The 24,680-nt window shown below is 42.8% G+C and overlaps 1 long non-coding RNA gene across 1 annotated transcript in view; it reads left to right on the top strand.

Annotated features, from left to right (window-relative positions):
* Window positions 1-6,613, top strand: part of LOC134343509 (uncharacterized) — a 141,369-nt gene extending 134,756 nt beyond the window's left edge. Inside the window, exon 3 of the long non-coding RNA XR_010017244.1 lies at window positions 6,506-6,613. This is a non-coding gene — a long non-coding RNA (uncharacterized LOC134343509). The remainder of the gene's footprint in view (window positions 1-6,505) is intronic.
* The last annotated feature ends 18,067 nt before the right edge of the window (window positions 6,614-24,680 follow it).

Raw genomic sequence — 24,680 nt, 5'->3', positions numbered from 1 at the left:
GACACGGTAAAAAAAAAAGTCTCAAAGTCTCTCGAAAGTCCCATCATCTCACGCAGACAGTAGAAGGAAGAAACTCTCCCTGCCATGAGCTTCCAGCGCCACAAACTTGCCGATGCAGCATCCTGGAAGTACCCAACCACAGCCGACTCTGAGTCCGTCCGAAAACTTCGAGCCTCCGACACCGAGCACCGAGCACCATCTCTGCCAAGTGCTTCGACCCTGGCCCCGGAAACGGGCAATAGGCAAAGCCAAGGATTTGGGGCCTTCCCCTCCGGAGATTCTCAATCGCATAGTAGCAGTCGCAGAGAAGTGGGCATTTCAGAAGTTTCACCAGATGTTCCTCCGTGCTTCTCACGTTTGCCTCCATCAAATCAGGATTGTGCAGAAGGGAGCTGTTCCAATAGGATGGGTTCCGCCTGGATCCTTGTGAATCGTATAACTAGGGTTGTGGATAGGGCTTTAAACTAAGTAGTTGGGAGGGGGGGTCAACAAATTGGAGAAGTAAGGAGAAAGTAAGAAAGAAAATTGTGGATAAGGATAAATCCTTATAAGAATAAAGATAAAGATTACAAGATTTTACAAGCGCAATCAGTATAAGGCCACTTTATTTGAAAACCCACAGTGTTCGAAACAAGGTCACAGTGAACTTGTGGCACAAATCAGTACAAAGGGGTATGATTTAGTTGCCATTACAGAGATGTGTTTGCAGGGTGAAGAGGATTGCGAATTAAAGGAATAAAATGATCCTTTTCTGCTTGGCTGCCAGTGACTAGTGGTGTTCCTCAGGGATCCGTGCTGGGACCACTTCTTTTTATGCTATATGTAAATGATTTAGATGATGGATTAGATGGATTTGTTACCAGATTTGCAGATGATACAAAGATTGGTGGAGGAGTAGGTAGTGTGAGGAAACAGGTAGGATGCAGAAGGACTTAGACAAATTAGGAGAATGGGCAAGAAAGTGGCAAATGAAATGCAATGTTTGGAAAATGCACGGTCATGCACTTTGGTAGTAGAAATAAATGTATGCACAATCTCCTAAACGGGGAGAAAATCCAGGAATCTGAGATTCAGAGGGACTTGGGAGTCCTTGTGCAGAACACCCTGAAGGTTAACTTGCAGGTTGAGTCGGTGTTGAGGAAGGCAAATACCATGTTAGCATTCATTTCAAGAGGTCCAGAATACAAGAGCAAGGATATGATGCTGAGACTTTATAAGGCGTTGGTGAGGCCTCACCTTAAGTATTGTTAACAGTTTTGGGCCCCTCATCTTAGAAAAGATGTGCTGGCATTGGAGTTGGGTCCAGAGGAGGTTCACAAGGATGATTCCAGGAATGAAAGGGCTATCAAGCAAGAAACGTTTGTTGGCTCTGGGTTTGTACTTGCTAGAATTCAGAAGGATGAGGAGGTATCTCATTGAAACTTTTCGAATGTTGAAAAGCCGAGACAGAGTAGATGTGGAAAGGGTGTTTCCAATGGTGGGAGAGTCTAGGACAAGAGGGCACAGCCTCAGGATAGAAGGCCACCCTTTCAAAATAGAGATGTGGAGAAATTTCTTTAGCCAAAGTGTGGTGAATTTGTGGAATTTGATGCCACAGGCCAGGTCGTTGGGTGTATTTAAGGCAGAGATTGATAGGTTCTTGATTGGATGTAGTATCAAAGTTTACAGGGAGAATGCCAGGAACTGGGGTTGAGGAGGAGATAGATAAAAGGATCAGACATGATTGAATGGCCGAGCAGAATCAATGGGTCGGATGGCCTAATTCTACTCCTATGTCTTTTGGTCTTAGTGTCTTAAATATCCAAGAATATCTGGTAATGCGGAAGGATAGATAGGAAGGTAAGGGAGGTGGGATAGCACTCTTAATTAAAAATGCGATCAGGGCAATAGTGAGGGATAATATAAGATCTAGGGAACAGAAGGTTGAATCCATCTGAATAGAGATTAGGAATAGTAAAGGGAAAAAAGTCACTGATGGGAGTTGTATATCAGCAAACAAATAATAACATTACAGTGGCACAGGCAATAAACAGATATATCTGAGGCATGTAAGAATGGAACAACGGTTATCATGGGATACTTTAACTTGCACATAGATTGGGTGAATCAAGTTGGTTGAAGCAGTCTTGAGGAGGACTTCATAGAATGCATCCATGATGGCTTTCTTGAACAGCATGTTACTGTACCTGCAAGGAACATGCTATCTTAGATCTGGTCTGGTGCAATGAGACAGGTAAAGTTAGTGATCTTGTAGTTAGGGATCCTCTTGGAAAGAGCGATCACAGTATAATTGAGTTTCTGATACAAATGGAGGGTGCAATATTTCGATCTAAAACCAGTGTATTATGCTTAAATGAAGGAGACTACAATGGGATGAGGGAGGATTTGACTAGTGTAGATCGGGAACACAGGCTGTATGGTGGGATGGTTGAAGAACAGTGGAAGACTTTCAAAGAGATTTTTCACGGTGCTCAAGAAAAGTATATTCCAGTTAAAAGCAAGAACAGTAAAGGTAGGGAGAGCCAGCCTTGGATAACTAAGGAAATAAAAGAAGGCATCAAACTCAAAGCTCATTCATCCAAAGTTGCCAAGAATAGTGGAAATGGAAGACTGGGAAAACTTTAAAAAGCAACGAAGAACCACTAAGTGAGCAATAAAGAAAGGGAATCTAGATTATGAAAATAAACTAGCACAAAATGTAAAAATGGATAGTACACTTATTATACTTACATAAAGTGGAAAAGGGTGGCTGAAATGAATGTTGGTCCCTTGGAGGACAAGAAGGGGGAATTGATATTGGGTAATGACAAAGTGGCAGAGGCTTTGAATGACTATTTAGTATCAGTCTTCATGGTGGAGAACACATCTAACATACAAAAGAGAGATGTTATGGATGTGATGCCAGGGGAGGACCTCGATACAATGGCTATCATTAAAGATGTAGTGCTAAGAAAACTTGTGGGCCTGAAGATAGATAACTCCCCTGGTTCTGGTGGAATGCATCCCAAAGTATTGAAAGAAATGGCAGAAGTTATAGAAGGCTTTGATGATAATTTACCAAAATTCTCTGGACTCTGGCCAGGTCCCGGTGCATTGGAAGACTGTGAATGTCACACCACTGTTCAAAAAAGGACGTAGACAAAAGGCATGTAACTATAGGCCAGTTAGTTTCACATCTGTTGTTGGGAAAATGTTTGAAGCTATCATAAAAGAAGAAATAATGAGGTATCTCGAAAGAAATGGATTCATCAGGCAGATTCAGCAAAGGCAGGTCCTGTTTGAAAAATTATTGGAGTTCTTTGAGGATATAATGTATGCAGTGGATAGAGGGGAAGAAATGAACATTATTTACTTGGGTTTCCAGAAACATTCAATAAGGATCTGCATAAAAGACATATCCTTAAGATGAGGATGCACAGAGTTGGGGGTTATATATCAGCATGGATAGAAGATTGGTTAACTTATATAAAGCAGAGAGTTGTGATATATAATCCCTTATATTCCGTCAAGGTAGCCTCCAACCTGATGGCAGGAACATCGATTTCTCAAACTTCTAGTAATCCCCCTCCCTCTCCTTCACCATTCCTCATCCCCTTTTCCCTCTCTCGCTTTATCTCCTTGCCTGCCTATTGCCTCCCTTTGGTGTTCCTCCCCTCTTTGTCTTTCTTCCATGGCCTTCTGTCCTCTTCTATTGGCCTTATATCTCTTTCAACAATCAACTTCCCAGCTCTTTACTTCATCCCTCTCCCTCCCTGTTTCAACTGTCTCCTTGTATTTTTCTCCCCCCCCACCAGCTTTTGAAACTACTTCTCTTTTTTTCTCCAGTCCTGCCAAAGGGTCTCGGCCCGAAACATTGACTGTACTCATTTCCATAGATGCTGCCTGGCCTGCTGAGTTCCTCCAGTGTTTTGTGTGTGTTGTTCGGATTTCCAGCATCTGCTGATTTTCTCTTGTTTGAGACCTAGATTTATAATCGTTTTGTTCTCCTTTACAATGGTATACTAAAAATGACAATAAACAATCTTGACCTTGATCTTGATTGAAAAAATACTCTGAAGGAAGAAATACAACCCTAACATAAAAACTTTAAGAGAGAAAGTTTTAAAGTTAATACAGATTGCATAAGAAGAATAAATCATTCACTGAGCTAAACTTTTGGAATTTTTTCCTCAACTTCTCTATACACAGAGTAGTAGAGAAGTACAGGTCAAAAAACAGGCCCTTTGGTCCATCTAATCCATCCTGAAATCATTTAATTTTTTTTTATTATGTTCTCACCCATTCTTTCTTGTTGCAGATTGGTCGGTTGGGGGTTTGGGTAATCTGTTAGTTTTTGTGTGAGGGAGGGGTGGGGTTGTTCGGGGTTTGTGAATTTTGCGGGGGGGGGATTGATGACTTTCTTTCAATGCTCATATGCTTTTCTGCATTTTATGGCTATCTAGAGAAGACAAATTTCAACATTGTATTCCGCATACATACTTTGGTAATAAAATGAACTTTTGACTTTTGAACTTTTGAACTGCCTACACTCATCAACCTGCACCGGGACCTTGGCCTCCATATCCCTGATATCCAAAAGTCTCTTAAATGTTGAAAACAAGCTCACATGCACCACTTGCGCTGGCAGCTCGTTCCACACTCTCACGACTCTGAGAGAAGAAGATTCCCCCCATGTTCCACTTAAACTTCTCACCCTTCACCCTAATTGACGATCTCTGGTTGTAGTCCCACCTCAGTAGAAAAAGGCTGCTGGCATTTACCCTATCTAGCACCCCTCATAATTTTGTTTACCTCTATCAAATCTCTCAATCTATGTTCCAAAAAAACACAGTCCTAACCTACTTAATCTTTCCTTAAAATTCAGGTCCTGCAGACCCGGCAACATTCTTGTAAATTTTCTCTGTACTCTTTCAACCTTGTTTACACCTTTCCTGTAGGGAGGTGACCAAAACTGCACACAATACTCCAAATTAGGCCTTGCCAGCGTCTTATACAACTTCAGCATTTCATCCCATCTTCTGTGCTAAATAGATTGATTTATGAAGGCCAATGTGCCAAAGCTTTTTTTATGAACCTTATCTAACTGTGACACCACTTCAACGACCTGTATTCCCAGGCTCTCTTTATTCTACCACACACTCAAGTGTCCTACCATTCACTCTGTAAGACCTACTCTGGTTGGTCCTATTGAAGTGCAAAATCTTGCACTTGTCTGCACTGAATTCCATCTGACTGACACACATACACACAAGTTGGACCTGGTGAAGGGTCTTGGCCCGAAACGGCAAATGTTTTTTCCTTTTTCATATTTGCTGCCTGGCCTGGTGAGTTACTCCAGCATTTGTGTGTTGCTTGGATTTCCAGCGTCTGCAGATTTTCTCTTGTTTTTAAATTCCATCTGCTATTTTACACCCTATTTTTCCAGCTGATGCAGATTCCTCTGCAGGCCATGATAGCCTCCTCACCGTCCACTACACCCCCTATCTTGGTGTAATCCGCAAATTTGCTGATCCAGTTAATCACAATATCATACAGATCATTGATACAGATGATAAACAACAGAGATTAGTGGGTGATGGTCAGGGAAGCGAGGGGAAGAGCCCAGATAGTAAAGAGCACCCCCTGTGGTCATCCCCCTCAGTAATCGTTATCTAGTTTTTGGATGCTGTTGAGTGGGGTGACCTGACAGAGGACGACCACGGCGATCGGATCTCTGGCACTGAGCCTGGTTCTGTGGTGGAGAAGGGAAAGAGGAAGATGAGGAATGGGGTAGTCATAGGGAATTCCATAGTGAGGGGAACAGACTGGAAGTTCTGTCAGTCTGATAGAGATAACTGCATGGTGTGTTGCCTCCCAGGTGCCAGGGTACGGGATGTCTCGGATCGAGTGCAGAGTATTCTGAAGGGAGAGGGTGAATAGCCAGAAGTCTTGGTACACGTTAGTATCAATGACATAGGTAGAAAAAGGGAGGAGGTCCTGAAGAGAGAATTTAGGGAGTTAGGTAGGAAGCTCAAAGGCAGGACCTCCAGGATAGTAATCTCATGATTGCTGCCTGTGCCATGTGTTAGCAAGTGCAAGAATGGCATGATCACGCGTATGAGAGACTGGTATAGGGGGCAGGGCTTCAGATTCCTGGATCACTGGAGCCTCTTCTGAGGGAGGTACGACCTGTACAATAAGGACGGGTTACACCTGAACCCAAAGGGGTCCAATACCCTAGCGGGCACATTTAATAGAGCTGTTAGGGAGGGTTTATTTCGCAGGGGAATGGGAACCGGAGTGATAGGGCTGAGGAAGGGAAAACAGAAATAAATCAAAGATAGCATGCAACAGAGATTATAGAAAGAGCAGGCAGGAGTTGAGGCATAATCACAGCCAGTGGGATGAGTAACAGGACAATAGAGGCATGGTGCAGCTAAAACAGAAAGCAACAAATACTGGACTGAAACTGTTATATTTGAATGCACACAGCATAAGAAATAAAATGAACTATCTTGAAATTCAGTTACAGATTGGCAGATATGACATTGTGGCCATCTTTGAAACTTGTCTAAAGTATGGCGGCCATTGGGAGCTGAATGTCCAAGGATATATGGTATATCGGAAAGATGGGTTAGTAGGCAGAGGGAGTGGTGTGGCTCTGTTTATAAGAAATAATATTAAATTAGTGGAAAGAGATGACATGGGATTGGAAGGTGTAAAGTCTCTATGGGTTGGGTTAAGGCAAGGGTAAAAGGACCCTAGTGACAGTTGTATACAGGCCTCCAAACAGCAGCCGGGATGTGGATTACAAATTAGAGCAGGAGATAGAAAAGGCATGTCAGGAAGGCAATATCATGATAATTGTTGGGGATTTTGACATGAAAGTGGATTGGGAAAACCAGGTCAGCACTGGACCTCAAGAGAGAAAATTTGTAGAATGTCTAAGGGATGGCTTTTTACAACAGCTTGTTGTTGAGCCCACTAGGGGATTGCTGGGCTGGATTGGGTGTTGTGCAATGATCCAGAAGTGATAAGTGAGCTTAAAGTTAAGGAACCCTTAGGGAACAGTGATCACAGTATGATTGAGTTCACATTGAAATTTGAGATAATATCCAATGTGTCGGTATTTCAGTGGAATAAAGAAAATCAAAATGGCATGAGAGGGGAACTGGCCAAAGTTGACTGGAAAGGGACATTTGCAGGAAGGACAGCAGGGCAGCAATGGCTGGAGTTTCTGCGAAAAATGAGGGAAGTGTAAGACAGATATATTCTAAATAAGAAGACATTTTCAAAGGGAAGAAGGACACTACCGTGGCTGATAAGTGAAGTCAGAGCCAAAGTAAAAGCAAAAGAGAGGGCATGCAAGGAAGCCAGAGCTAGTGGGAAGATAGAGGATTGGGGAGCTTTTAAAAACATGCAGAAGGAAACTAAGAAGGTCATTCAGAAGGAAAAGATGAATTATGAAAAGAAGCTGGCGACTAATGTCAAAGAGGATACTAAAAGCTTTTTTAACTATATAAAGGGTAAAAAAAGAGTGGAGGGTAGATATAGGACCAATAGAAAATGATGCTGGAGATATTGTAATGAGAGATGCAGAGATGGCAGAGGAACTGAATGTATATTTTGATCTGTCTTCACAGTGGAAGACATCTGCAGTATACTTTACATTCAGGAGTGTCAGGGTAGTGAAGTTTGTGCAATGAAAATAGGCCAAAGCCAGCATGGTTTCCTGAAAGGAAAATCTTGCCTGACAGACCTACTGCAATTCTTTGAGGAAATTACAAGCTGGGTAAACAAAGGAGATGTAGTAGACGTGGTGTACTTGGATTTTCAGAAAGCCATTGACAAGGTGCCACAGATGAGACTTCTTAGCAAGATAAGAGCCCATGGAATTGCAAGGAAGCTACTAGCGTGAGTGGAGCATTGGCTGGTCGGCATAAAACGGAGAGTGGGAATAAAGGGATCCTATTGTGACTGGCTGCCGGTTACCAGTAGAGTTCCACAGGGGTCAGTGTTGGGGCGGCTTCTTTTTACAAAGTATGTCAATGATTTGGACTATGGTGTTAATGGATTTGTGGCTAAATTTGTCGATGATATAAAGATAGGTGGACGAACGGGTAGTGTTGAGGAAACAGAGAGCCTATAGAAAGACGTAGATAATTTAGAGGAATAGGCAAAGAATTGGTAAATGAAATACAATGTTGGAAAGTGTATGGACATGCACTTTGGTGGAATAAATAAACGGGCAGACTATTATTTAGATGGGGAGAGAGTTCAAAATGCAGAGATGCAAAGGGACTGGGAGTCCATGAGCAAGATACCCTAAAGGTTAACCTCCAGAGTGAGTCTGCTGTGAAGAAGGTGAATGCAATGCTGGTATTCATTTCTAGAGGTATAGAATATAAGAGCAAGGTTGTGATGTTGAGGCTCTGTAAGGCACTCGTGAGACCACATTTGGAGTATTGTGTGCAGATTTGGGCTCCTTATTTCATAAAGGATATACAGACATTGGAGAGATTTCAGAGAAGATTCATGAGAATAATTCCAGGAATGAAAGGGTTACTGTATGAGGAACATCTGGCAGCTCTTGGACTGTATTCACTGGAGTTCAGGAGAATGCGGGGGTGGGGGGGGGGGAATCTCAGAAAAACATTCCGAATGTTAAAAGGCCTGAACAGATTAGATATGGCAAAGTTATTTCACATGGTAGAAGATTCTAGGATAGGAGGCCACGACTTCAGGATTGAAGGATGTCCTTTTAGAACTGAGGTGCAGAGAAATTACTTTAGTCGGAGGGTACTAAATCTGTGGAATTTGTTGCCATGAGCAGCTGTGGAGGCCAAGTCATTGGACGTATTTAAGGCAGAGATAGACAGGTTCTTGATTAGCCAGGGCGTTAAAGGGTATGGGGTGAAAGCAGGGGAGTGGGGATGACTGGAAGATTTGGATCAGGCCATGATTGAATGGTGGAGCAGATTTGATGGACCGAATGGCCTACTTCTGCTCCTATGTCTTATGGTCTTATGGTTTTGTAGTCTAAGTACACAGCACTGATCCTTACAGCACACCACTTTGCAGGCCTCCAGTCACAGAGACAACCATCTAATACCACGCTCTGTCTTCTCCTACAAATCCAGTGTCTAATCCAAGTTACTACCTCATCCTGAATGCCGAGTGAATGAACCTCTTCACCAGCCTCTCATGCGGGATTTTGTCAAATGCCTCACTAAAGCCCAAGTAGACAACATCCACCGTCTTGCCTTCACCCACTTTGCTGGCAACTTCGTCAAAAACTTCTATAAGATTAGTTAGACGTGACCTAGCACGCACGAAGCCATGCTGTCTGTCCTTAATCAGACCATGTCTAACCAAATATTTATATATCCCATTGCTTAGAATACCTTCTAATAACTTTCACACAACTGATGTCAGGCTCACCGACCTGTAATTTCTTGGATTCTGTTTAAAGCTTTCTTTAAACAATGGAACAACGTTGACTATCCTCCAATCCTCTGATACCTTTCCTGTTGCTAGAGATGTTTTAAATATCTCTGCTAGAGCCCCACAGTTTCTGCACTTGCCTCCCATAGGGTCTGAGGGATCGCCTTTTCAGAGCATGGAGATTTATCCAGCCTGATTTGCATCAGGGCAACAAACACCTCCTCCTCTTTAATCTGTGCCATGTCCATGAAGATGATGCACTTTTCCTTACTCTATAGACTCTGTATCCATCACCTGAATAAATGCAGATGCAAAGAATTAGTTTAAAATCTCCCCCATCTGTTTTTGCTCGACCCATGGATGTCCAACCTGGTCTTCCAGAGCACCAATTTTGTTCCTTGCAATCTTTTTGCTCTTAACATATCTGTAGAATCCTTTAGGATTCTCCTTCACCTTTCCTGATAGAGCAACTTCATGCCTTTTTTTGCTTTCCTGATTTCTTTCTCAAATGTTCTCTTGCCTTTCTCGTACTCCATAAGCACCTCATTTGTTCCTACTTTCCTATAACTGCTATGCATCCTCCTTTATACTCTTAATCAGGCCCTCAATACCCCTGCAAAAAGAGGGTTCCCTATACTTGTTATCTTTTCCTTTTATGTTGACAGGCATGTGCAAGATTTGTACTCTCAAAGTTTCATTTTTGAATCCTCCCTCTTTCCATATGACAATGAAACATAAAAGCGGTATTAGGCTCATCAAGTCTGCTCTGCTATTTCATCATGGCTAATCCATTTTTTCCTAAGGTAAGGTGAGTTATACAGCTCTCGTTACATGCACGTGCAGTTCAACTCTTTAAGTGATTATGCAGAAAGTTTGAAGTTAATAACTCATCTCCTTCAATCTTAGGCCACGAACTTATCAATCACCCCTGCTGTGCACCACTTCTGGAGGTCCAAGTCGCCGACTTCTACAAAGAAGGGATCCATATGTTCAAAGGCCGCTGGACTAAGTGTGTAAACGTAGGAAAAATAAATGTGCTAGGTTTTCTAAAATTGATTCCTTCTAACTTAGGCCACGAACTTATCAATCACCCCTCGTATTGTGTGTCTTTGGTCTACAAATGCTTGCAAGAAAATGAATCTTAGGGTAGTATGTGGTGATGTATACATAATTTGATAATAAACTTTGAATTTTGAACTGTTTTCGCAAACTGTGATCTTCTTTAGAGGGGGCAACCATATACAGTTGGGATGTAATTGGTCAGTTGGGCAAGAGATTGGCAGCAGCAGGTCCATGAGGTTCTCATCTGTGAATCATGCTGCTTCTTAAAACTCAGTCTTACACATGCATTTACAGAGCCCCACATTTATTAAATATGATTTCACACTTGCTTCGAAGGTTTTGCCTGGAGCTATTTCTATCATAGTGCAGAGGTTAAATTAGTAATCTATCATCAAAGCACTAATCTGCTGACGCAAAGATATAGGCTCAACTCCACCCATGACAGTCGATAATGAATATATCTAGAATTCATATTAAAATAGTCTTGGCAAAAACAACCTTGAAACTTCAAACTGTTTTAAAATCACAGCTGGTCACAAACGTCCTTCGAGTTAGTCCTTCTTAAGTCATAATAACTGCTGGCAATTATAAGAGCTGTACTTTGAATGACAATAAAGATCATTCAGTTGAATTCAATTCAAAGACCAATCAGCACTTGAGGTAGATCAGAACAAGAGAGAACCGTGTACCACCAATCACTGCTGGCAGCTAAAACATCACCATGTCAGTAACTTACTGAGGTTGCAGCACCAGTTGTGGATGTACGAATGCCCAGAGGAACAGATGGTACCAGAAGATGAGAGGGAAAACAACATTGTTGCCATCGGTGACAACAATGACCACCCTTCCAACATCAACATCCTGAACCATCATGAGTAACTTCAGTCACCTCAACTCTGAATGGAGAGGAAACCTATAGACTCAACCTATAGACTCATTTTTAAGGACCCTACAACTCTTGTTTTCAGTAAATATGTATTTTGTTTTCATTTGTAAAATTTGTCTTCTTTTGCAGGTTGGTCGTTTGTCAGTCTTTGTTTATGCAAGAAAGCGACACCTATCATCAAGCACCCCCACCATCCTGGCCATGCTCTCGTCTCGCTGCTGCCATTAGGAAGGAATTACAGGAGCCTTAGGTCACACCACCCAGATTCTAGAACAATTATTACTCTTCAACCACCAGGCTCCTGAACCAACATGGATAACTTCACTCAACTCTAAACAGATTCCACAACCTATAGACTCACACTTAAGCACTCAACAACTCATGATCTCAGTATTATTTTCTTGTTCATTTTTCAATTGCACATGTTTTAAACTGTTCATTTGTCATTTTATGTTTGTGTGTGGTTTCTTATTGATTCTGTTGAGTTTCTATGTTCTACTGTGAATGCCTACAAGAAAATGAATCTCAGAGTAGAATATGGTGACTTATACTATATGTACTTCGATGATAAATTTAATTTGAAATTTGAACTTGTATTTTGAGAAATACACCTATTCCTATAGATGCTGCCTGGCCTGCTGCGTTCCACCAGCATTTTGTGTGTTGCTTGAATTTCCAGCATTTGTAGATTTCCTCGTGTTTGTGTTGAGAAATACAATCTTGTAGTGAAATGGACAGCATTAATGTAAGTTCCCCACGCACAGAAATTGGATTAAACCTCTTTTTGAAGCACTGAAATATTTAGTGCTAAATGCACATTTGGATCTCCTGCTAAAAATCTATGATGAAACAATTGTGAGGTGGTTTTACACCTAGAAACAAGCATTAAACTGCTATTTGCTTGATTCTCTACAACGCCTGACCCAGTCTCTGCTTCTCCCAACATACTTCTATGTAACAATTGGAAATGGGAGTCAGCCCACTAATGCCTACTCCCACCGACAACTAAGCAGCTCGGGCAATGCAGTTGCCATGGATACGGCAGAGGCTGCAAAGGCGAGGAAAAGGGCTCACAGAGTCACTCAAGAAGCGCAAAAGTCCTGTTCTGGATATAGTCCAGAAGGGAGTTCAGGTGATCAGGCAAACCCTTCAAGAAAAAAAGACTGGCAGGAGGACTCTCACTCATCAAGCAAGGTAGAAATTTCTCGCCACCGTCTGTAAAGAATTTGAACGTTTTCCACATGACCTCAAGTGTTTCCTCTCCATTCCTTTCCACATTCCAGAGATGTTCAGTTTAGTCAGTTAATAAGTCACGTGGGTGTAACTGTCCAGTGTGGGCTTGTTGGGCCCAAGGAGCCTGTTACTGAGCTCATTGGGCCAGAATGGCCCTGTTACCATGCTGTATCTCTAAATTTTTTTAAAGAAAAAAATTATGAGCTCTCAAGATTTGTTAAGGAGTTGTGCTCACCAGTTTTTACATCATACACTTTATTCAGACATCTATGTTTTTAAAATGAGGTGCACTCATTAGGAAATAAAAAGATGTTGCAGCAAGCTACTTAAGAAATTGGACAAAAGGTTTATTTATTCACATGTATAATCAAAATAGACAGAACTACAAAGCCGAAAATGAGAGATTTTGTGTGCTGGCTCATCTACCTTATTATAGTGTACAATGCTGTACATGAGATTGAAGTGACAAGAAGTTCACTTGCCTTCCATTGAGGGCTATGACTTTGTAGACATGTTATTGCTGACAATGTCCCCCATAGAGTTATAGCGCCATAGAACACAATGGCACAGAAACTGGCCTTTTGGCCAGTCAAATACGCACCAAACTGTTATTCTGCCTAGTCCCATTGTCCGCACCATCCAGCTTGGAGATGAGGCTCTCAATGCTGATCAGGGACAATATCTGGCACCTTCCTTCCTGCCTCAGGTCCCCTTGCTTCTGATGATCTTTAAGTTCTATCTCTTGATCCCCACACTCTGGATCTCCTTACTGTTCTTCCTCTACCAAAAATAAAGAGCTGCTAGATGAATTCAGTAGGTCAGGCAACATCCTGATGAAGGGTCTCAGCCTGAAATACTGACTCTTTACTCCTCTCCAATGCTGCCTGATCTGCTGAGTTCCTCCAGCATTTTCTGTGTGTAAAATCTGTTCAAGGAAATGGACAATCAATGTTTTGGACCGAGGCACTTTATATGTATTGAATGAGCAGAGAGGTGATAGCCAGTTTAATGAAGGGTGGGGCAAAAGCTGGCAACTGACAAATCCCCATTTGAGGAGAATTTGATTGGCAGTTGAGCCAGGTGAGGGAGGGAAAAGTAGAGATGGCAGAGAGGCTGGGAGTTGACATCTTGAGGCAACAAAGAGCTGCAAATTATGATAAGAAATGAAGGGAAAATGGGAAAGGAGCAAAATAAGGGTGATGAGAAGTGGACCCAGTTGCAGGTGAAGGGGGGGGAAAGGAAAAAAAAAAACTGGATGACGGGGTTGGTGCTTGATAATGTGTTTGAATGAAATGATTACATAGAGCGCCAAGCTGTATTCAAGAAACAGCAGTCTTGATGTATAAGCCCCTATGGTCCTCATGGTCCAGAGCAGAGTAAAGTGGCAGAGAAAGTACATCATAAACAGAAGAGATTCTTCAGATGCTGGAAATCCAGAGTAACACCCACAAAATGCTAGAGGAAAGTACACCTGCTGTTGACCTGTGGTAAATTGAAACAAGTCCTGGACGGCTCTAAGGTAGGAGTTGATTTGCATCGTAACCAAACTCTCGAAGCACTTCATTATAGTTGATGTAAGTACTGCTCGATGCTAATCATTGAGGCATCTCACTGAGCTCTTCTTGGCAACAGGATAATAGATACGTTTACAAACAACTTTTGACTACAGAAGCATGAGGTCGAATTTGTTCATAAATACTCCAGCCAGTTGATCTTTAGTACTCGGCCCGATATACCATCTGGCGCAAACATCATCCATAGATTCATCCACTTAAAGGTTAGAAAACCATAGAAAACCATAGAAAAACTACAGCACAGAAACAGGCCTTTTGGCCCTTCTTGGCTGTGCCGAACCATTTTCTGTCTAGTCCCACTGACCTGCACACAGACCATATCCCTCCATACACCTCCCATCCATGTATCTATCCAATTTATTCTTAAATGTTAAAAAAGAACCCGCATTTACCACCTCATCTGGCATGTCCTCTGGTTTCTTTCCCCCCTTGCCTCAGTGGAAAAAGCCTGCTTGCATTCACTATATCTATACCCATTATAATTTTATATACCTCTATCAAATCTCTCCTCATTCTTCTACGCTCCAGGGAATAAAGTCCTAACCTATTCAACCTTTCTCTGTAACTGAGTTTCTCAAGTCCCAGCAACATCCTTGTAAACCTTCTCTGCACTCTTTCAACCTTATTTATATCCTTCCTGTAATTTGGTGACCAAAACTGAACATAATACTCCAGATTCGGCCTCACCAATGCCTTATACAACCTCATCATAACATTCCAGCTCTTATACTCAATACTTCGATTAATAAAGGCCAATGTACCAAAAGCTCTCTTTATGACCCTATCTACCTGTGACACCACTTTTAGGGAATTTTGTATCTGTATTCCCAGATCCTTCTGTTCTACTGCACTCCTCAGTGCCTTACCATTAACCCTGTATGTTCTACCTTGGTTTGTCCTTCCAACGTGCAATACCTCACACTTGTCTGTATTAAACTCCATCTGCCATTTTTTAGCCCATTTTTCCAGCTGGTCTAAGTCCCTCTGTAGGCTCTGAAAACCTTCCTCACTGCCTACTACACCTCTGATCTTTGTATCATCAGCAAATTTGCTGATCCAATTTACCACATTATCATCCAGATCATTGATATAGATGACAAATAACAATGGACCCAGCACTGATCCCTGTGGCACACCACTAGTCACAGGCCTCCACTTGGGGAAGCAATTCTCTACTACCACTCTTTGGCTTCTTCCATTGAGCCAATGTCTAATCCAATTTACCACCTCTCCATGTATACCTAGCGACTGAATTTTCCTAACTAACCTCCCATGCGGGACCTTGTCAAAGGCCTTACTGAAGTCCATGTAGACAATATCCACTGCCTTCCCTTCATCCACTTTCCTGGTAACCTCCTCGAAAAACTCCAATAGATTGGTCAAACATGACCTACCACACACAAAGCCATGTTGACTCTCCCTAATAAGTCCCTGTCTATCCAAATGCTTGTAGATTCTGTCTCTTAGTACTCCCTCCAATAACTTACCTACTACCGACGTTAAACTTACCGGCCTATAATTTCCCGGATTTCTTTTTGATCCTTTTTTAAACAACAGAACAACATGAGCCACTCTCCAATCCTCCGGCACCTCACCTGTAGACAGCGACATTTTAAATATTTCTGCCAGGGCCTGGACGTTGGCTTCAGATACTGAGATTACACCATCACCTAGAGAGGTGGGGACTTGAGTGAGTGTGTCATAGTTCTCCCTGTCAAAGCATGTCTTTGAGAATCCATGCAATGTGATCTCATCAGTAACTTTATCTTGATTTGATGACCATTATGGTACATAGAGAGATGAGTTCTAGTTATTTGATTTTTCCTGAAGAGGGGGATGAATTTTGGAGTAGCGCACATACACACACACACACACACACACACACACACACACAGAATACTGGAGGAACTCAGCAAATGAGGCAGCATCTTTGGAGGGGGAAATAAATAGTGACTGCTTCTGGCTGAGGCTCTTTGTCAGGACCTGATGAGGAATCATGACCGAAAACAATGACTGTTTATTCCCCTCCACCTGACCTGCACTTTGCCTATGTTTCTCAAAATTTCCAGCATCTGCAGAATCTTTTCTATTGATTTTGAAATGGCATATTTATTGAGCAGTCTCTTTATTCCTAGTTCCCTTGGGATGTTACCAGGTTCGGATATGGCCCAAGTGCGGAGTGAGAGACACTGAAGCAGGTCGATAGTTCACAGACTTTAATGCGAACACTGTTAAAGGGAAAATAAAACAATAAATGCCAGGCCAAACGGGGCTGTTAACTAAAACTCTCAAATGAAAAACAAAGCCTACACTGCTGCTGAAAAGAACATCTAAACATTAAATGAATACCGCTAGTTTTCAGAGCCAGTTGACTCGAAAGTCCAATTTCTCAGGGAAGACCGAATGCAAACAGGCAGCAAAGCGTTGCTATGCTCTGCCCAAGTCTCGACAACCACTACGACGGCAGGTATGGAGGTAAATACTATCACGATTAAATAATAATTAGCCGACATGTGTAAATTAACAAGCGCAACTACCGTATCTACGGCACTGCCAAATCCGTGGTTGTGACATGGGGTTCCCAACCTTTTCTGTGCCATGGACCTCTTCCATTAACCGAGGGATCCATGGATCTCAGGTTGGGAACCCCTGCATTAGAACATAGAGCGTACAGATAAAGATTAGCTTTATTTGTCACAGGTACATAGCAAACATACAGTGAAATTCATTGTTTGTGTCAATGACCAACACAGTCCGAAGAGATGCCTGGGGCAGCCATCAAATGTTGGCATGCTTCTGGCGCCAACATAGTATGGCCACAGCTTATGAACCCTGACCCATATGTCTTTGGAATGTGGGAGGAAACCATAGCACCTGGAGGAAAGCACACAGTCTCGGAGAGAATGTACAAACACCTTACAGAGAGGGATGGGAATTGAACCCTGACCGCTGGCGCTATAAAGCATTACACTGGCGGCTATACTACCATATTACCTACAGAACAGTGCCACACAGAGTGGGCCCCCTTGGCCAACGATGTTACAATGACCAATTCTGGGGGCTGCAAAAGGATAAAGATCTCAATAGTCACAAAATGCTGGTGGAACGCAGCAGGCCAGACAGCATCCACAACGTTTTGGGCCGAGACCCTTCGTCAGGACTAACTGAAAGAAGAGTTAGTAAGAGATTTGAAAGTGGGAGGGGAGAGGGAGATGCAAAATGATAGGAGAAGACAGGAGGGGGAGGGATGGAGCCAAGAGCTGGAGAGTTGATTGGCAAAAGGGATACAAGGCTGGAGAAGGGAGAGGATCATGGGACAGGAGGCCGAGGGAGAAAGAAAGGAGGAGGGGAGCTCCAGAGGAAGATGGAGAGCAGGCAAGGAGTTATCGTGAGAGGGACAGATAGAGAATAAAGAGAGAGAGGGAAAAAGGGGGTGGGGGAAGGAGTAATAAATAAATAAATAAACAAACAAACAACCAAATAAATAAATAAGGGATGGGGTAAGAACGGGAGGAGGGGCGTTAACGGAAGTTAGAGAAGTCAATATTCATGCTACCTGGTTGGAGGCCACCCAGACGGAATGTAAGGTGTTGTTTCTCCAACCTCAGTGTGGCTTCATCTTGACAGTAGAGGAGGTCATGGATAGACATATCAGAATGGGAATGGGACGTGGAATTAAAATGCGTGGCTACATCTCTGCCATTTCACGCACATCTGCTCTCACCCCATCCTCCCGCCACCCCACTAGGAATAGGGTTCACCTTGTCCTCACCGACCACACCACCAGCCTCTGTGTCCAACATATAATTCTCAATAACTTCCACCACCTCCAACGGAATCCCACCACCAAGCACATTTATCCCTCCCCCCCCCCCCCCCACTTTCTGCTTACTGCAGGAATCGCTCCCTATGCGACTCCCTTGTCCATTCGTGGCCCCCATCCCTTCCCACCGATCTCCCTCCCGGCACTTATCCTTGTAAGTGGAACAAGTGCTACACATGCCCTTACACTTCCTCCCTCACCACCATTCAGGGCCCCAGACAGTCCTTCCAGATGAGGCGACACTTCACCTGTGAGTCGGCTGGTGTGATTGGGGTGAGAGAAGCTCAAAAGCAGTCATTTTGGCTCTGGTTATTAACACAATACAAATGTAGTTGTGCTTTAAACAGAGTAAGCAAGGCTAACCCTATACCAGTTAGCACAAGACTGAACAATCAAGGACATTTTCTTTAAAAGTAAAAGGGCAGAGAGGTTGTAAAGCTGTTGAAATCAATGCCAGTCTTGCCAGCTGTCATGGGCTGTCCTGAGTGTTATCGGGACAGGACCTCTGTACAATGACACCTGTGTCCCATTTGCAAACAGGACTATGCAATTGGACTTCAGGGATCAAGGACCAGTGTGATAAACACTCTGCATCTGACCGAGAATGGATGGGTATGGGGAGGCACTGGGCATTAACTCTGGGTACTGGGATCTGGTCAGCAATTTGACTGCTATTTCAGACTTTATAAAACACTTTAAAACTGCTCCTGTTTTGCTGGCATCTGGAACAAAAAGAAGGCGCAATTCTTCAAGAAGGATGAGAATATATCAGAAAGCGTCAGAAAAAAATTCACTAGATTTTCTATGTTTCTATGTTTTCTATATTACCGCCAGGTATGAGGGATTTCAAATGGACTCTATTTTCCACATGGAGAAGTCTATGAGTTTAAGAAGAATTTGAAACCATCCAAGTTCTAGATTTTAGGAATGAAGAGCAACTGTTTTAATTGGCAAGATATTCCAGAATCAAAGGACACAGATTAACGATGTCTATTTGTGGATTGGACTCTATAGTTCACATTATTAGTGTGTTTCTGACTTATGGTCACTTCCTCTCTTTTTGCTCTTCTGTGCAATTTTTATCGGGTTGGACAAGTGCTGCAGCCTACAGATAGCAAGGGATGTGTCGGTGAATTGAACCGAACTGAGCTGAACTGATTATGCCCGGACTCTTTTAATGTTTTGTATTCTGTGTTTTTTACTCATTTTTTGCTGTTTTTATGATTTGTTCTTTCTCTGCGCATGGGGAGGGAGGGTTAATGTTTTATGTTTCTATGTTCCGTGGTCTTCTCTGTTTATTGACTGTCTGTGGGAAAGAGGAATCTCAGGGTTGTAAACTGCATACATAGTTTGATAATAAATGTACTTTGAATCTTTGAACAGGGGAAGAAAAATCCCAAATGTTCATAGAAACATAGAAACATAGAAAATAGGTGCAGGAGTAGGCCATTCGGCCCTTCGAGCCTGAACCGCCATTCAGTATGATCATGGCTGATCATCCAACTCAGAACCCTGTACCCGCCTTCTCTCCATACCCTCTGATCCCTTTAGCCACAAGGGCCATATCTAACTCCCTCTTAAATATAGCCAATGAACTGGCCTCAACTGTTTCCTGTGGCAGAGAATTCCACAGATTCACCACTCTCTGTGTGAAGAAGTTTTTCCTCATCGTGGTCCTAAAAGGCTTCCCCTTTGTCGTCAAACTGTGACCCCTCGTTCTGGACTTCCCCAACATCGGGAACAATCTTCCTGCATCTAGCCTGTTCAATCCCTTTAGGATCTTATACGTTTCAATAAGATCCCCTCTCAATCTTCTAAATTCCAGCGAGTATAAACCTAGTCGATCCAGTCTTTCATCATATGGAAGTCCTGCCATCCCAGGAGTTGGAGTTCTGAATTATGGGAAAGGAAATCCAAATTGTGAAAAGGAAATCAATATGTGAGGGGAAAATATTTGCAGTGTTGCAGAGGAAGGAGCTGTTGAAGGACTACTAAATTCTCCGAACAACCTAAAGCCAGCGTGACCTCAGTTGGCTGATAGGCCTCATCCTGTGCTTTAACTGTTCAATAATTCCAGAGGTATTTAAGATTATGAAAGATTTTTTTATTTGTATAGCATTGAAGAGATATTGTCACTTGCAGGGAAGGCCAAAAGTAGAAGTGATAATAAACATTAACACTAATTAAACCAACTGGGAATTCAACAGAAAATCTCTCCACAGGGAATGGTTAAATGTGAAATTTGATTTCACAAGGAATATTTGAAACAAATTATAGTGGTGAAAGGGAAATACGAACTGCAGCGAAAAAAAAATTGGAGGAAATGCTTAACGCTTTGGTGTAAAATGTAGCTTGGCAAGAGTGTAAATTCGGCCATGAAACATTGGGCAGAAGAGCTTGTTACAGTGCCTTTGTAATTCTTTGTACCCATTAGAAATTGGGAGAGATGTATAGAACATAGAAGATAGCACAGAAGCAGACCCTTCGGCCCACAATGTTGTGCCGAACCAACTAAATTAGTGATCAAATTGCTCACTAAACTAATATCTTCCACTTATATCAGAAGTTGCTTCAGGATCAACTGTTAAATAATATAATGCAGAGTCCAGGTGATCCTCACTGGCTGAATACCAAGTGTACCCCAAGTAAATACACATAATAATTGGTGGACCGCTTCATCGAGCACCTTGGCACCAACTGCTACAAGCGGGACTTCCTGTTGGCCAAACATTTCAATTCCCATTCCCATTCGCGTTCTAGTGTGTCAGTCCATAGCCTCCTCTTCTGACAAAACATGAGGGCACCCTCAGGATGCAGGAGCAACACCTTACATTCCATCTGGGTAGCCTCCTACCTGATGATATGAATATCAATTTCTCCTTCTGGTGATCAACCTCCACCCCCGCCCTTTCTCTATTACCTGCTCTGACCTTCAAATCTCTTCTCACCTTCCTGTTACTTCCCCCTGGTTCCCATCCTCCTTCCCTTTCTCCTATGGTACACTCTGCTCTCCTATCAGATTCCTTCTTCTCCAGCTTGTTACTTTTTCCACCCACCTAGTTTCACCTATCACCTTCCAACCAGCCTCCTTCCCCTTCCCCCTACTTTTGTATACTGGCATCTTCCCCGTTCCTTCTTAGCCCTGATGAAGTGTCTTGGCTGTTTATTCATTTCTATAGATGCTGTTGAGTTTCCTCCAGCATTTTGTGTGTAACATATTACACATTGTTAATATACATAACTAAGAAATGATCATAAAACCTAGGAAAAACCCCTCCAGAAGAACCACAACCTTGTTATGGTTTGGAGGATTGCGTGCCTCAATGACCTGGAGAGCTTTATTGTTTATTGACATATAGGGTGAAGTAGGCTCTTACACTTCCTTTGAGCCACACCACCCAGCATTCCCCCAATTTATTCCTCGCCTAATCTCGGGCACGTGGCCAAGTGGTTAAGGCGTTCGTCTAGTGATCTGAAGGTCGCTAGTTCGAGCCTCAGCTGTGGCAGCGTGTTTATGTCCTTGAGCAAGGCACTTAACCACACATTGCTCTAGTCTGTGCGAGGAGTGGCGCCCCACACAGACTTCCAATCTGCGCTTTGTAAGGCATGAAAGTGCCTGACGCAGGCCTCTCATGGTCTGAGTCGATGTTCCCTCCCTCCTCCTAATCTCGGGACAATTTACAATGACCAATTAACCTAGCCTTTCATCTTTGTACCGCGGGAGGAAACCGGAGAACCTGGAGGAAACCCACGTTGCCACGGGGGGTGGGGGGTGCGGGCAGTGGGAAATGGACAAACTCCTTACAGACAGAAGTGAGAATGACTGTACTCAGGACTTTATGCTTTGGCTCTTAGTAGGGTCACCTATGCCAAACAGGTCAAAGAGCAGAGGCCAGACTAGGAGTGGTCCACTGGTCCTCCAGGTTTAGGGGTTCAGGTCAGGGCTAACAACCCTGACTGGTAAAACAAAATTGTTACAGAAGCAGCAATAAAGAATCGTTTTACATCTTAGTGCAACAGTATTCCTAAGTCTCCATCCGGGACCTGCATGACTGACATCAGTGAAAACTGAGAGGTAGCTACTGGCATGATGAAGGAAGCTCTGAACACCACCTGCGATGCCAGCAGCATAAAGGGCAGTAAGTATGGGGAAAATCCAAGACTCTATTAAACAGACCTGTCAATAGCGTAATTTCAAACCACTTGTGAAGAAAACAATGCAATCCTTTAGGAAAATCAAAATTATTTCACTTGGGAGGAATTAATACAAGCTTTCAAAAGAATTAGTGTGATAGTCACACATACTGAACTAGAAAACACATTAGCAAATTCCTTTGGAAACTGAAAAATCAATAGATATAACTTTCTGTAACAAAAAAGCCTGAGGTTTACTGCTGCAGTCTGTTAGGAGTTGATTTTTTGTATTGTTCCATGCATTATCAATAAGAATAGTCCTTTATGTATCTGTGGGGATCTGCTGAAGTCTCCATGTCTCAAGAAAAGGACCTCTTCCAACAGACCCGATGAAAGGTCTCAGCCCAAAATGTCGACGATTTATTCCTCTCCCTAGATGCTGCCTGACCTGCTGAGCTTCTACAGCATTTTGTGTGTATTGCTCTGGATTTCCAGCATCTGTGCGATCTCTTGTGTTTAGGATCTCTCTTCCCCTCCCACAGCACTGCTGAGGAACTTGGCAACTTTCCCAGCCTCACAATCCTTGCAACATGCCTAATGTTGATAGATAGGCTCCAAGGTGTCTGACTTTTCCAATACTAGTAGCTGAATAGCTGCTGTTTTCTACATGTTGGGCCAGAATTTTATGTAGACAAGTTGAAGGACTTGCACACTAAGTGCTGAAGCTTAGCTTATAGATGCAAAATGCAATTCGAATTGCAAGCATTATGATGGACTTTGTGTGAAGATATTTATGTACAGGAATAAAGGGTGAAAATATAAATAGAAAATTTATACACAATATACTCTCCTAACCTAAGAAAAAGGATATACATGCTATACATTTGTCTGACTGATTTCAGGGATGTTCAATCTGCCTCATGGGTCGGGGGATGAGTGGGGACATCACTGAGGTGTAAAAATAAACTGCAAAAACTCGACTGTGCAGAGACAGAAAGGACATTTCCCCCTGGCTGAAGAAGCTACAATTAGGGTCATAGTGACAGTCTTAAAGTGAGAGTTATGGCATTTGGAATGAAATGAGAAGTTTCTTCCCTCAGTAGGTGGTGAATCTTTGTAATTCTCTAACCTAGGGAGCAGTGGATTTTCAGTTGTTAGCTTCATTCAAAAGAGAGATCTATAGAACTGAAGGTAAGATAAGCTTTATTTGTCATGTATATATCAAAACATACAGTGAAATGCATCATTTGCTCCAAATCAAATCAGTGAAGATTTTGCTGGGCAGCTTGCAAGTTTTGCCAACATAGCATGCCCACAACTGTCTAGCCTTAACCATATGTCTTTGGAATGTGGGATGAAACTGGAACACCTAGAAGAAACTCATGTAATCACAGGGAGAGCGTACAGTACAAAGTACCAGGAATCAAACAGCTGGCTTTGTAAGGCATTATGCTAACCAGTATGCTACCATACTGCCTTATTATTAAGGGAATCAAGGAGATTGGAGGAGGACGAGAAGGTGGCGACGCGACACAGCACGCTCAGCCTCTCTGGTGATGAATATCTGTTATCTGTCAAGTAGGATGCCGTGCACAATTCTGATTTGATGGAGGCAGACGTGAGAGCATGGAGGAACATCTGGTGAAACATCTGAAATGCCTGTCTTGCTGCTGTGTGATCTGAAATCTCTAGAAGGGAAGGCCCTGATTCTCCGCTTTGCTTGTTGCTCGGCGGCCGGGGCAGGGTTGAAGCGCTCGGCAGAGATGGTGCTCGGTGCTCGGTGTCGGAGGCTCGAAGTTCTTGGACGGAATCAGAGTTGGACTGTGGTCGGGTGCTTCCAGGATGCTGCATCAGCAAGTTTGCGGCGCTGGAAGCTCATGGCAGGGAGAGTTTCTCCCTTCTACTGTCTGCGTGAGATGTTGGGGCAATCGGGACTTTGAGACTTTTTTTTTACCGTGCCCATGGTCTGCTCTTATCAAATTACGGTATTGTAACTATATGTTATAATTATGTGGTTTTTGTCATTTTTAGTCTTGGTCTGTCTTGTGTTTCTGTGATATACTGGAGGAACATTGTATCATTTCTTAATGCATGCATTTCTAAATGACAATAAACGAGGGCTGAGTGTCCTCATAATCTAATATGGGAAGAGGGCAGGAAAATTGTGTTTCAGGTGTTTCAGCCATGATTTTGTTGAATGACAGAACAGGTTTAAGGGGCCAAATGGCCTGAGCTTGATTCTGTCTCTTATCTTCTTATGGCCTTGTGATAGTGGGACCAGATGGTCGTGGCAGAATGTTCATTCACCTCCTCCTGCCTGCACCAAACCCTTCCACTGTCTCTTTGAATAATTGCCTTGGTCACATTTTGAGGCAACAGCATTGCAAATATCACCTGACAATAATGAGATGTGATGTGAATCTATTGTTATGTAGTGTGAAGGGGGGAAAAAAACAGCTATAAATTTCCTCAGATAACTTCTAGGCAACACTTCATTGCACTGAAGAATGAGAGACAGCAGGTTGATTTTTCAATAACTTTATTT

The sequence above is a fragment of the Mobula hypostoma genome, chromosome 1, assembly GCF_963921235.1.
Source record: "Mobula hypostoma chromosome 1, sMobHyp1.1, whole genome shotgun sequence".
NCBI classification, from domain to species: domain Eukaryota; kingdom Metazoa; phylum Chordata; class Chondrichthyes; order Myliobatiformes; family Myliobatidae; genus Mobula; species Mobula hypostoma.
This window is presented reverse-complemented; position numbering and strand designations above follow the sequence as displayed.